This window comes from Girardinichthys multiradiatus, chromosome 14, assembly GCF_021462225.1.
Source record: "Girardinichthys multiradiatus isolate DD_20200921_A chromosome 14, DD_fGirMul_XY1, whole genome shotgun sequence".
NCBI classification, from domain to species: domain Eukaryota; kingdom Metazoa; phylum Chordata; class Actinopteri; order Cyprinodontiformes; family Goodeidae; genus Girardinichthys; species Girardinichthys multiradiatus.
The window spans coordinates 32,714,520-32,726,589 of record NC_061807.1 but is presented as its reverse complement, the minus strand read 5'-3'; the positions used below and the strand labels follow the sequence as shown (position 1 = coordinate 32,726,589).

The 12,070-nt window shown below is 40.5% G+C and overlaps 1 long non-coding RNA gene across 1 annotated transcript; it reads right to left on the bottom strand.

Moving 5' to 3' along the window:
* Positions 1-3,123: 3,123 nt before the first annotated feature.
* On the bottom strand, positions 3,124-9,488 carry LOC124880440. The gene is made up of 3 exons (XR_007041344.1): positions 9,372-9,488; positions 6,009-6,036; positions 3,124-3,163 (listed from the first exon to the last, which is right to left on the bottom strand). It is a non-coding gene; the product is annotated as an uncharacterized LOC124880440 (long non-coding RNA).
* Between the last annotated feature and the right edge of the window lie 2,582 nt (positions 9,489-12,070).

Below are 12,070 nucleotides of genomic sequence, written 5' to 3'. Positions count from 1 at the left end.
CTGTTAGTAAAGCTGTCCCTACGTCTAGGGGTGGCTTATTCAGAACATCCAGTTAATAGTTGTAATAAGGTGGTCCTACTCCTTTTTTTTAACATCAACACCCTGATGTGTATTGTCTGTAATCTCCTCTGCTCACTCCTCTCTGACCCCTGCGGGTTTTTCCTCTGCCTCTAAATTCTTCTCTACCTCTGTTGTTTTAATAATAAATCTGCTCTTCTTCTTCTTCTTGCTGAAAAAAGGTGTTGCCTATTTAATTATTTATTTCCCTTTTTTTTTTATCTCCTTCATAACTTTTTCTGCATGGAGGGCATGATTAACATAGTCTTCTAGATTTGCTGTGGGGAACCCTATAAAATATCTCCTTACCCAGGTATTAATTGCATCCCTGGAACCAGCATGTAGTGCATTTGTTTAACTGCTGTTAATAAACTCCTTGCTTATTGTAGACCACTATGTATTTTAAACACTTTTGTCAGTCTAATCCTATATTCTTCAAAAGGTCATTCCTCTTTTTGTTTCACTCTGGCTATTAAAAAGAGTAAAATATTTTCTAAGGTTACACAGAAAAAACCCATGTCATGCCATAAACCTCCATGACACGCTGTATCAACAGCCTTCAGCATCTCAAAACAATAAAAATAAAAAATAAACACAAATAAAACATACATGAGGTACAGGTGGGGATGGATTTCTTCACCAAAGGGACTCATTTTAGCCCATCTTATCCTGTCAAACCTCATCAGATCTTTGGTACAAAACAAAAACTTTCCACCTACTCTTTTACTCCCCTTCTTCTGTCCTGCTATTCCACTTTGCAAGTCTATCAAAAATTACTTCGTAGCCCTCTGACCTTTTCTGCTTTCCACAAAAACGTCCATTCTTGTCTCCTGCATCACATTTCTCTCTTTTTAGTTACTTTTAAGCAATAATCTACATCCTCATCTACATTACTGCTTTGTCCATTTTTCTTAAATCACGTTTACTTTAATGTACTTTTAATTATTGAATCCTATAGATTAACAAATTTTTTAGAGTTTAAACGACCATCATAATGATTTGTGGTTATCCATTTATTTAAATATTTTCATTTTAATATTTTAATTTGATCCTGTGCTTCCATAAATTTCCAATCTTTACATTATTATTCATTTTAGTGTATTTAAATCATCCTTTTCCCATTTCTTTTATTTAAATTTGGTCCAGCATATAAATACCTAGGGTATTCTAAATACTGGATTATTCTGCTCAGTAGGGTGACAGTGGAGAATTCTTGCCTTTGCTTCCACAAAAGTTAGTCACTTACAATCCCACTGTTTTTGGTATGAGGCAAAACCTAGTGGTTTAAATCCTCCATTTATTTCTCACATTCACACATTTAAACACGGATTTTACTTAGTATTTTTTGTTGTTTAAAATACTTAAATGCAGACTCCGCCGTTCTGGAAACACGGAATTTTAGTATTACTTTCTTAATACTTAAGAGGACTCTGTCATCCCCTATAACCTCGGAATTTTCAGTATTTTTACTAATACTTTAAGCAGGACTCCGGCGCACTGCTGTTACCTGTTAGTGCCTAGGTTCACAGGGTTTGTTTCTTATTTCACGCAATGACCCCCAGTCATTCGTCACACTTTTGTTTTAAATCCAGATTCAACTCACCACTTTGTCCTCTCCTCTCTCTCTCAGAGTTCCATCAGCCGTCAGACTCCAGCCGGCGGGCCGAAATCCAGTCCCAGAAAGGGTCTGTGTGTCTTCCTGATGAAAACAGCCGTGCGCACGGTCTTTTCTTGGAGTCTACCGACCCGCTGGAACCATCAGGCGTAGTTGGACTCTGGCTCTCGAAGGACCAAATTAATGTCAGGTTTAACCAACCTAACAATATTTATAACAACACAAAAAGAAAAGAGAGACAAAGTATTAGTTCCTTTTACTCGCTTTGCGAGGAGAGACGGTCAAGATGTGCCCAGTTACAGATCCCGCACCGCTCTGAAGCCTATCCGACCGCTTCCTCTTTTTATTGTCTTTCGGGGGTCCCTAGTTTACAAAAACATTGTTCTCTAAAGGATGGGGGAAAACAACAACTGCATCGTAAACAGGTCATAAACAGCTTTATACATTAACAACACATTTCCCACAGTCTCCTACAACTGGTAGGGTCAGTTGTGACTTTTTGTTGAGTGTAATCAGCCTTCATCTTTATGACCTCCTCAACTGGACTGCTTCCTTCTCTGCTAGTTCAGCTCCATTTATGATCTTTGCCTGCAGACAAACTCACACATCCTTTACTCACACATACATCGTTAAAGAATAGGAGAAACTATAAGACAAATCTTTATTCAATTATTCCAACATATATAATTTTCTTTCAGGCGATCACTGACGACTTAAATCGATGACGTCTATGGCCTGCGCTGGACATCATCACCACAAACCAAGCAGTTTTTAATTTTGTGTTTCTTTCATCATGCAAGTTAAATTGTGTTTTTATCCGATGTTGTAAAATGTGTGCCTTGTTATTATTACGAATCAGAAAAAGGTGGATCCAAGATTCAGCCAGACAAAGTACTGAAAATTTAAAAGGTTTATTCAGCCACAGGAAAACGTCACTCAGGTAACACTCCACACAGCTTCCGGGAAACACTGGGGCAGAAAGAGGGATTAGTGACTTGTAGTCTCTCCAGATATTGCAGGGATCAGAAAAGTCACTAACCTGCTTTTGTCTTGAGTAGAACTTGAAACCCAGAGGGGAAACCTCAGTGGGTGGCTGGCACTGATCTCCACAGCACAGGTAAGAAGTGACTCCACGCTGAATAATCCGAGGGCTAGGCTGGCTCAATAATCCGAGGACAGAAACAGGGTCAACGATCGGAACAAAAGACGTCAGGCAAGGGGCAGGCAGAGGCATAAACCAGATGCAGGAAACAAGGTCGACAACCAAAATCCAAATAGTCCGACAGGGAGCAGGCAGAGGCATAAATCCAAAAGACAAGGCAAGGTCAAGAACAATGATCAGACAGGAAGGAACGCTAAATATCTACTCACACGATGTCTTTCAAAAATCTGGCACCGTCTGCTTGTCAGAGTCAGTATATATCAGGGAAGACACAGGTGCTTAGCATTCCACAGATTGCACTGCAGCAGCCACCAGGTGCATCTAATCTGCTGATTGCAGCCAGGGAGACAGGGTAGAGCAGACGTGCCAGAATCATAACAGTTATATTGTTTTGCACTTTATTCCTTAATAAAGATTATGAAACTTCTTTGGTCTCAAAGAAGTTTGCTTTAAATATGTCTACTAAGTCACCAATACATTTATCTTTCTACACAGTAATTCAATATTATCCTCTCACAAATGGGGAAAAAACCACCAGCTGCAGCCTACACATTCCTTGCCCAAAACCTGACATGGTCTGCGACCACTATGATGTAATGTTCATAATTGTTTTTTTAAAGGTGGTTTAAATAATCTAATTCAGCTCGTGTACGCTGGTCAAAAGCAGAAGTGCGAGTATGTCATTGGCTCAAAGTTCATAACCAAGTAATTTACTTTTTGTTTAAATAAAATTTGAAGCATTAATTTCTAATTTCTGACATTAAATGAAAGAATTTTAAACAGAGCATTGAGCGTTTGGCAACTTTGATATACGAAGTTCTCACGCAATGTCGTAGGGATTGGCTCCACCCACGTATTGACCCCCACCACTGACCTTGTTTTGGCGGTATTTTAAACTTCCCGTTCAAAATTTTCCACTGACCAGTATCTTTTAAAACCTCGAATAGTGTGTTTTTATGAAAAATGTAGGCTACATCCTTAAAATTTTTATTACACTTGTACAAGGTAAACTAAAAATGTTGAGTTGTTAGATAAAACACTGGCTCACTGCTGCCACTGCAATCCAGCCCCCGATTAGCAGAGAGGGATGCATGGTTGCATGCCTTGCATATATATTTCTGTAAACCCACAATTAAATTACATTTTAAGTCCAGACTTTTAAAAAGTGTTGAAACAAAGATTCTGCAAGGCTTTTCCATTCATATTCAGTCATCAATGTTTAGGCACATCAGTAGACTCCACAGAACTAAGACACATATTTAAAGTTGAACAGATACTTCAATTGAAAATTCACAAGACAAGTAGTAGTACAAAATTCAACATTTAAAATAAAATTTAAAAAGTAATATTATAATTACAACACTGCATAAATGGCATACAGATTTGAGAGAAGAACAATTTAAACAGAATTTTTGAGTTGTGATAGAATGCTGAAATATCAATGTTTTGTGGCTTTGGGAGATTATATAGGCCAGAATAATATTTTGATTAATGCTAATCAAAGCCTTTTCATTCTTTAACTAGATGCCTCGACAGCCATCAATAGAAAGGGATTCCCTTTTTGCAGTTCTCTGCACTTCCAAAGAGGCTATCCTTCTAAATGGCAAAATAGCCACTCCAGCTGCCACTATTTGGACGGAATTAAGTCAGCAGCTGGAAAACAAGATGTCTCCAAAAGCCCTGTACACTTTTGTAAAGTCAAACAGACACATCTGGTCATGTTTGGAGATCAGTGAGCAGGAAAGTGATCGTGGGAGCAGTGTGGACACAGAGTTTGACTCTGGCTCCATTTCTCCTGGACAAGACAACTGCTCAGGTTTTCAGCTTGAAGTTCCTTTTGAGGAATGGATCAAATTTGTACCTGAGAAAGTGGAATATAATGACAAGTTTTCATCATCTGGCAAAAGGGAATATATGATTTTGAAGCCTGGCACTTGGAGTCATGTAATTAACCATCTGATTTGAAAAAAGATCAAAAGCACATGTACATTTGTGTTCCAGAAAGCAAAAGTTTATCCAACTGTCACAATCAACTACATAGATATCAAAGGCTTCTGAAAAGAGTGTCAAGGCCATATTAAAATAACTTGTGCTAGAGAGCCAACAGTAAAAAGCCCAATGCGGCTTCAGTGTTTCATCGAAGACACTGATATCTCCCTGCACACTGAGCAATCCGAGAGGTTCATGTCTGGAAACCTGCGTGCACACACAGCAAATTCATCAGTGTTAAAATGCTGGTGGTAGGCTTTTTCAGAGTGAAGTGTTGATGTATTGGGGTTGATTTTGGTAGTATCAACTCTCCACTAGTGAAACATAAGAGTGTTGGTGTCAAATCACAGAGTTGACGGTATTTAACACTAATGAGTGACACTTTGAACATCCGGGTACTTGGACAGGTACCCCGCCGTGAAGGAATTTGTCAGCAGCCATTTTCTCACGCTCACATGGCGCATAAGAAGGAGAGACTGGTGAGTAAAATTTCACAAATTAGTCATCGTGCCATTACTACTTTTATTAAAATGTGTTTACGCTGACTCGTTGTTTCTACATTTGGGGACAGATTAAAATTTATTGGCATTTATAACAAGTTTTCGTCACCGTTTTTTGTTAACTTTAAGCAGACCTGCCCGAACGTTAGCGTTTATTTCATGTCATGTTAAGTCATCGTGGGTTAACGTTAAACTAAATTCTTCTTTAAAATATAGTTTTGAACAATTTAGGTTAAGTAGCCAATTAATTTGAAATGTTTTTTCTAAACGTCCTAGGTCGTGTAGCGGGTGTTAGGGTTAGGGGTTAGGGTCACAATGACATCCCCCTAATTAGGGTTAGGGTTAATATTTAACACTGTAAGAGTTTATTAGACAACACTGTCACAGTGTTAATCATTTTAAGTCATCCTGTAGTGTTAATATTTAACACTGTAAGAGTTTGTTAAGCAACACTGTCTAGTGTTAATAATTTTAACTACATAAAAAGTGTTAATTTAACACTTTGCCAGTGGTTCCCATATAAACCCTGGGAAAGTGTTAATTTTAACTCTGAGGGTGTTAAATATGCAATTTCAGATTTGCTGTGTGTTTAAAAGAGCTGTGTGAGACCAGGATGGAGCCGGCTGTATGGAGGTCAGCGAAGGCATCAGATTTGATAGATATTGGAGATTCTAAGCCAAGTCACCTTCCAAATTTGGCCACCCAACGAAAAGCTGTGCAGGAGAGAAGAGATTTGGAATTAGGTGACAAAGATCCCATTTTGTCTTTGCAGTTATTAAAATATAGCACACCTCACAGTGGTAGTATAAGAGACATTGGTCTAGACAGGTCCTTCTGCCACTATTGGAGTCACAGCTACATGTGTATAAAGCATTGTCCAAAAAATGCCCCTCAGTAGTTTGCTTTGATGCAACTGGCTCAGTTGTGAGAAGACTGGTGAGACCAAATGGTACATCGGGCCACATCTTCTTATATCAAGGCGTTCTGACAGGGGACAACTGCTCAGTCTCAGTTGTGCAAATGCTGTCAGAGAGACACGACATTAATGCAATTGCCACATGGCTGACAGAATGGCTTCGTACAGGTGCTGCTGTACTAAAGGAAGCCGTGAGTGACGTTTCTCTGGCTATTCTTGGTGCTCTGGTGAAGGTCTTCACTCCTTACCCAGATCTGAAGACATACAGGGGTTGGACAATGAAACTGAAACAACTGGTTTTAGAATACAATCATTTATTAGTATGGTGTAGGGCCTCCTTTTGCGGCCAATACAGCATCAATTTGTCTTGGGTATGACATATACAGGTCCTTCTCAAAAAATTAACATATTGTGATAAAGTTCATTATTTTCCATAATGTCATGATGAAAATTTAACATTCATATGTTTTAGATTCATTGCACACTAACTGAAATATTTCAGGTCTTTTATTGTCTTAATACGGATGATTTTGGCATACAGTTCATGAAAACCCAAAATTCCTATCTCACAAAATTAGCATATTTCATCCGACCAACAAAAGAAAAGTGTTTTTAATACAAAAAACGTCAACCTTCAAATAATCATGTACAATTATGCACTCAACACTTGGTCGGGAATCCTTTGGCAGAAATGACTGCTTCAATGCGGCGTGGCATGGAGGCAATCAACCTGTGGCACTGCTGAGGTCTTATGGAGGCCCAGGAGGCTTCGATAGCGGCCTTTAGCTCATCCAGAGTGTTGGGTCATGAGTCTCTCAACGTTCTCTTCACAATATCCCACAGATTCTCTATGGGGTTCAGGTCAGGAGAGTTGGCAGCCCAATTGAGCACAGTGATACCATGGTGAGTAAACCATTTACCAGTGGTTTTGGCACTGTGAGCAGGTGCCAGGTCGTGCTGAAAAATGAAATCTTAATCTCCATAAAGCTTTTCAGCAGATGGAAGCATGAAGTGCTCCAAAATCTCCTGATAGCTAGCTGCATTGACCCTGCCCTTGATAAAACACAGTGGACCAACACCAGCAGCTGACACGGCACCCCAGACCATCACTGACTGTGGGTACTTGACACTGGACTTCTGGCATTTTGGAATTTCCTTCTCCCCAGTTTTCCTCCAGACTCTGGTACCTTGATTTCCGAATGACATGCAGAATTTGCTTTCATCCGAAAAAAGTACTTTGGACCACTGAGCAACAGTCCATTGCTGCTTCTCTGTAGCCCAGGTCAGGCGCTTCTGCCGCTGTTTCTGGTTCAAAAGTGGCTTGACCTGGGGAATGCGGCACCTGTAGCCCATTTCCTGCACACGCCTGTGCACGGTGGCTCTGGATGTTTCTACTCCAGACTCAGTCCACTGCTTCCACAGGTCCCCCAAGGTCTGGAATCGGCCCTTCTCCACAATCTTCCTCAGGTCACCTCTTCTCGTTGTGCAGCGTTTTCTGCCACACTTTTTCCTTCCCACAGACTTCCCACTGAGGTGCCTTGATACAGCACTCTGGGAACAGCCTATTCGTTCAGAAATTTCTTTCTGTGTCTTACCCTCTTGCTTGAGGGTGTCAATAGTGGCCTTCTGGACAGCAGTCAGGTCGGCAGTCTTACCCATGATTGGGGTTTTGAGTGATGAACCAGGCTGGGAGTTTTAAAGGCCTCAGGAATCTTTTGCAGGTGTTTAGAGTTAACTCGTTGATTCAGATGATTAGGTTCATAGCTCGTTTAGAGACCCTTTTAATGATATGCTAATTTTGTGAGATAGGAATTTTGGGTTTTTATGAGCTGTATGCCAAAATCATCCGTATTAAGACAATAAAAGACCTGAAATATTTCAGTTAGTGTGCAATGAATCTAAAATATATGAATGTTAAATTTTCATCATGACATTATGGAAAATAATGAACTTTATCACAATATGCTAATTGTTTGAGAAGGACCTGTACAAGTCCTGCACAGTGGTCAGAGGGATTTTAAGCCATTCCTCTTGCAGGATAGTGGCCAGGTCACTACGTGATACTGGTGGAGGAAAACGTTTCCTGACTCACTCCTCCAAAACACCCCAAAGTGGCTCAATAATATTTAGATCTGGTGACTGTGCAGGCCATGGGAGATGTTCAACTTCACTTTCATGTTCATCAAACCAATCTTTCACCAGTCTTGCTGTGTGTATTGGTGCACCGCCTTCAGGATACAATGTCTGAACCATTGGATGCACATGGTCCTCAAGAATGGTTCGGTAGTCCTTGGGAGTGACGCGCCTATATAGCACAAGTATTGGGCCAAGGGAATGCCATGATATGGCAGCCCGAACCATCACTGATCCACCCCATGCTTCACGCTGGGCATGCAACACTCTGGGTAGTACGCTTCTTTGGGGCTTCTCCACACCGTAACTCTCCAGGATGTGGGGAAAACAGTAAAGGTGGACTCATCAGAGAACAATACATGTTTCACATTGTCCACAGCCCAAGATTTGTGCTCCTTGCACCATTGAAACCGACGATTGGCATTGGCATGAGTGACCAAAGGTCTGGCTATAGAAGCCCGGCTGTGTATAATGACCCTGTGGAGCTCCCGACGGACAGTTCTGGTGGAAACAGGAGAGTTGAGGTGCACATTTATTTCTGCCATGATTTGGGCAGCCGTGGTTTTATGTTTTTTGGATACAATCCGGGTTAGCACCCCAACATCCCTTTCAGACAGCTTCCTCTTGCGTCCACAGTTAATCCTGTTGGATGTGGTTCATCCTTCTTGGTGGTATGCTGACATTACCCTGGATACCGTGGCTCTTGATACATCACAAAGACTTGCTGTCTTGGTCACAGATGCGCCAGCAAGACGTGCACCAACAATTTGTCCTCATTTGAACTCTGGTATGTCACCCATAATGTTGTGTGCATTTCCATATTTTGAGCAAAACTGTGCTCTTACCCTGCTAATTGAACCTTCACACTCTGTTCTTACTTGTGCAATGTTAATACAGGTTTTCCAACAATATGATAGAGAATAAAACATTATTTGGGAAAATATCTAATATCTTCTGCACTAATCAAAATGAGAAGAGAATGGGAAAAGATGTACTTACTCAGTAAGTCCAGCATGTAAAATAAAATGTTATCCATCTTGACTAGCAAGCCAAATAAGTCTGCCTTCTTTAAAGATTTTTGCCTTTTACTACAAAACAAAGTGCAGCTGCCCTGTTTGCAAAGAAACAAAGCTGCAGGAAACAGGAACTTTAAAATAAAAATGAGTTTAGACCATCCAAAAAAAAAGCATCTCTGCATTGGGTTTTGGCCACAGAGCAATGTCATACTTCCTGTCCAATACTGAGGAAATTATAAGAAACATTAACCACAACACATGACGTCACAATGTTGCAGAAGCCAAGCATGAAAAAGTTCAGATGTTGAGCTTGTTGATCTTAATATATCCATTTTCTACACTACCACATTAGTCCCTCAAAGTATTCTAGAGGAAGTATGGTTCACACTGCTTTGCAAGAGGTTTCTGTTTGCGCAACTCTTTTATGGTACAATGACTTTCGCATGTACAGTTCCATGACGAATCGTCTGCACAACCAGTTATTAGCAGAACCAGTTATTAGGTTTAGGGTAAATTATTTACATAGTGTCAGGCTACCTTAAATAGGTCTTATGATTATAAATAAAATCATTGTCTGAAAAATGGATACATTCTTTGTCTGAATGTAAAATTTCAGCCCCAAACTGAAACATGAGGGGTGACAAAAACAGCAAAGACAGATACATTTGTAAGGGGCAAATAATTAATTCAAGTCATTGTACCATAAAAAAGTTGCACAAACGGAAACCTCTTGTAAAGCAGCGTGAACCATACTTCCCCTAGAATACTGTGAGTGGCTAATGTGATCATCTAGAAGATGGTTATATTAAGATCAACATCTGAACTTTTTCACGCTCGGTTTCTCATTGCAAGCTAAAATTGCCATCAAGCAATTGCAAGTACAGGTCCTTCTCAAAATATTAGCATATTGTGATAAAGTTCATTATTTTCCATAATGTCATGATGAAAATTTAACATTCATATATTTTAGATTCATTGCACACTAACTGAAATATTTCAGGTCTTTCATTGTCTTAATACGAATGATTTTGGCATACAGCTCATGAAAACCCAAAATTCCTATCTCAAAAATTAGCATATTTCTTCCGACCAATAAAAGAAAAGTGTTTTTAATACAAAAAACGTCAACCTTCAAATAATCATGTACAGTTATGCACTCAATACTTGGTCGGGAATCCTTTGGCAGAAATGACTGCTTCAATGCGGCGTGGCATGGAGGCAATCTGCCTGTGGCACTGCTGAGGTCTTATGGAGGCCCAGGATGCTTCGATAGCGGCCTTTAGCTCATCCAGAGTGTTGGGTCTTGAGTCTCTCAACGTTCTCTTCACAATATCCCACAGATTCTCTATGGGGTTCAGGACAGGAGAGTTGGCAGGCCAATTGAGCACAGTGATACCATGGTCAGTAAACCATTTACCAGTGGTTTTGGCACTGTGAGCAGGTGCCAGGTCGTGCTGAAAAATGAAATCTTCATCTCCATAAAGCTTTTCAGCAGATGGAAGCATGAAGTGCTCCAAAATCTCCTGATAGCTAGCTGCATTGACCCTGCCCTTGATAAAACACAGTGGACCAACACCAGCAGCTGACACGGCACCCCAGACCATCACTGACTGTGGGTACTTGACACTGGACTTCTGGCATTTTGGCATTTCCTTCTCCCCAGTCTTCCTCCAGACTCTGGCACCTTGATTTCCGAATGACATGCAGAATTTGCTTTCATCCGAAAAAAGTACTTTGGACCACTGAGCAACAGTCCAGTGCTGCTTCTCCGTAGCCCAGGTCAGGCGCTTCTGCCGCTGTTTATGGTTCAAAAGTGGCTTGACCTGGGGAATGCGGCACCTGTAGCCCATTTCCTGCAAACGCCTGTGCACGGTGGCTCTGGATGTTTCTACTCCAGACTCAGTCCCCTCCTTCCACAGGTCCCCCAAGGTCTGGAATCGGCCCTTCTCCACAATCTTCCTCAGGGTCCGGTCACCTCTTCTCGTTGTGCAGCGTTTTCTGCCTCACTTTTTCCTTCCCACAGACTTCCCACTGAGGTGTCTTGATACAGCACTCTGGGAACAGCCTATTCGTTCAGAAATTTCTTTCTGTTTCTTACCCTCTTGCTTGAGGGTGTCAATAGTGGCCTTCTGGACAGCAGTCAGGTTGGCAGTCTTACCCATGATTGGGGTTTTGAGTGATGAACCAGGTTGGGAGTTTTAAAGGCCTCAGGAATCTTTTGCAGGTGTTTAGAGTTAACTCGTTGATTCAGATGATTAGGTTCATAGCTCGTTTAGAGACCCTTTTAATGATATGCTAATTTTGTGAGATAGGAATTTTGGGTTTTCATGAGCTGTATGCCAAAATCATCCGTATTAAGACAATAAAAGACCTGAAATATTTCAGTTAGTGTGCAATGAATCTAAAATATATGAATGTTAAATTTTCATCATGACATTATGGAAAATAATGAACTTTATCACAATATGCTAATATTTTGAGAAGGACCTGTAAGTGGCAAAATTTGTTTTAAATCCACGTTGAGGGGTTTAGACCTTTGTTTTGTAGAATTGTTTTAATTCAGCCACAATGGAAGGATGAATGGCTTTGGTTCGCTTTTTATTTTTTTTTATTCAGAGGTCGGCATACTGGTGTATTTTGGATTACTGCCCTGTTGCATAAGACAAGGATACTTGAGCTTTA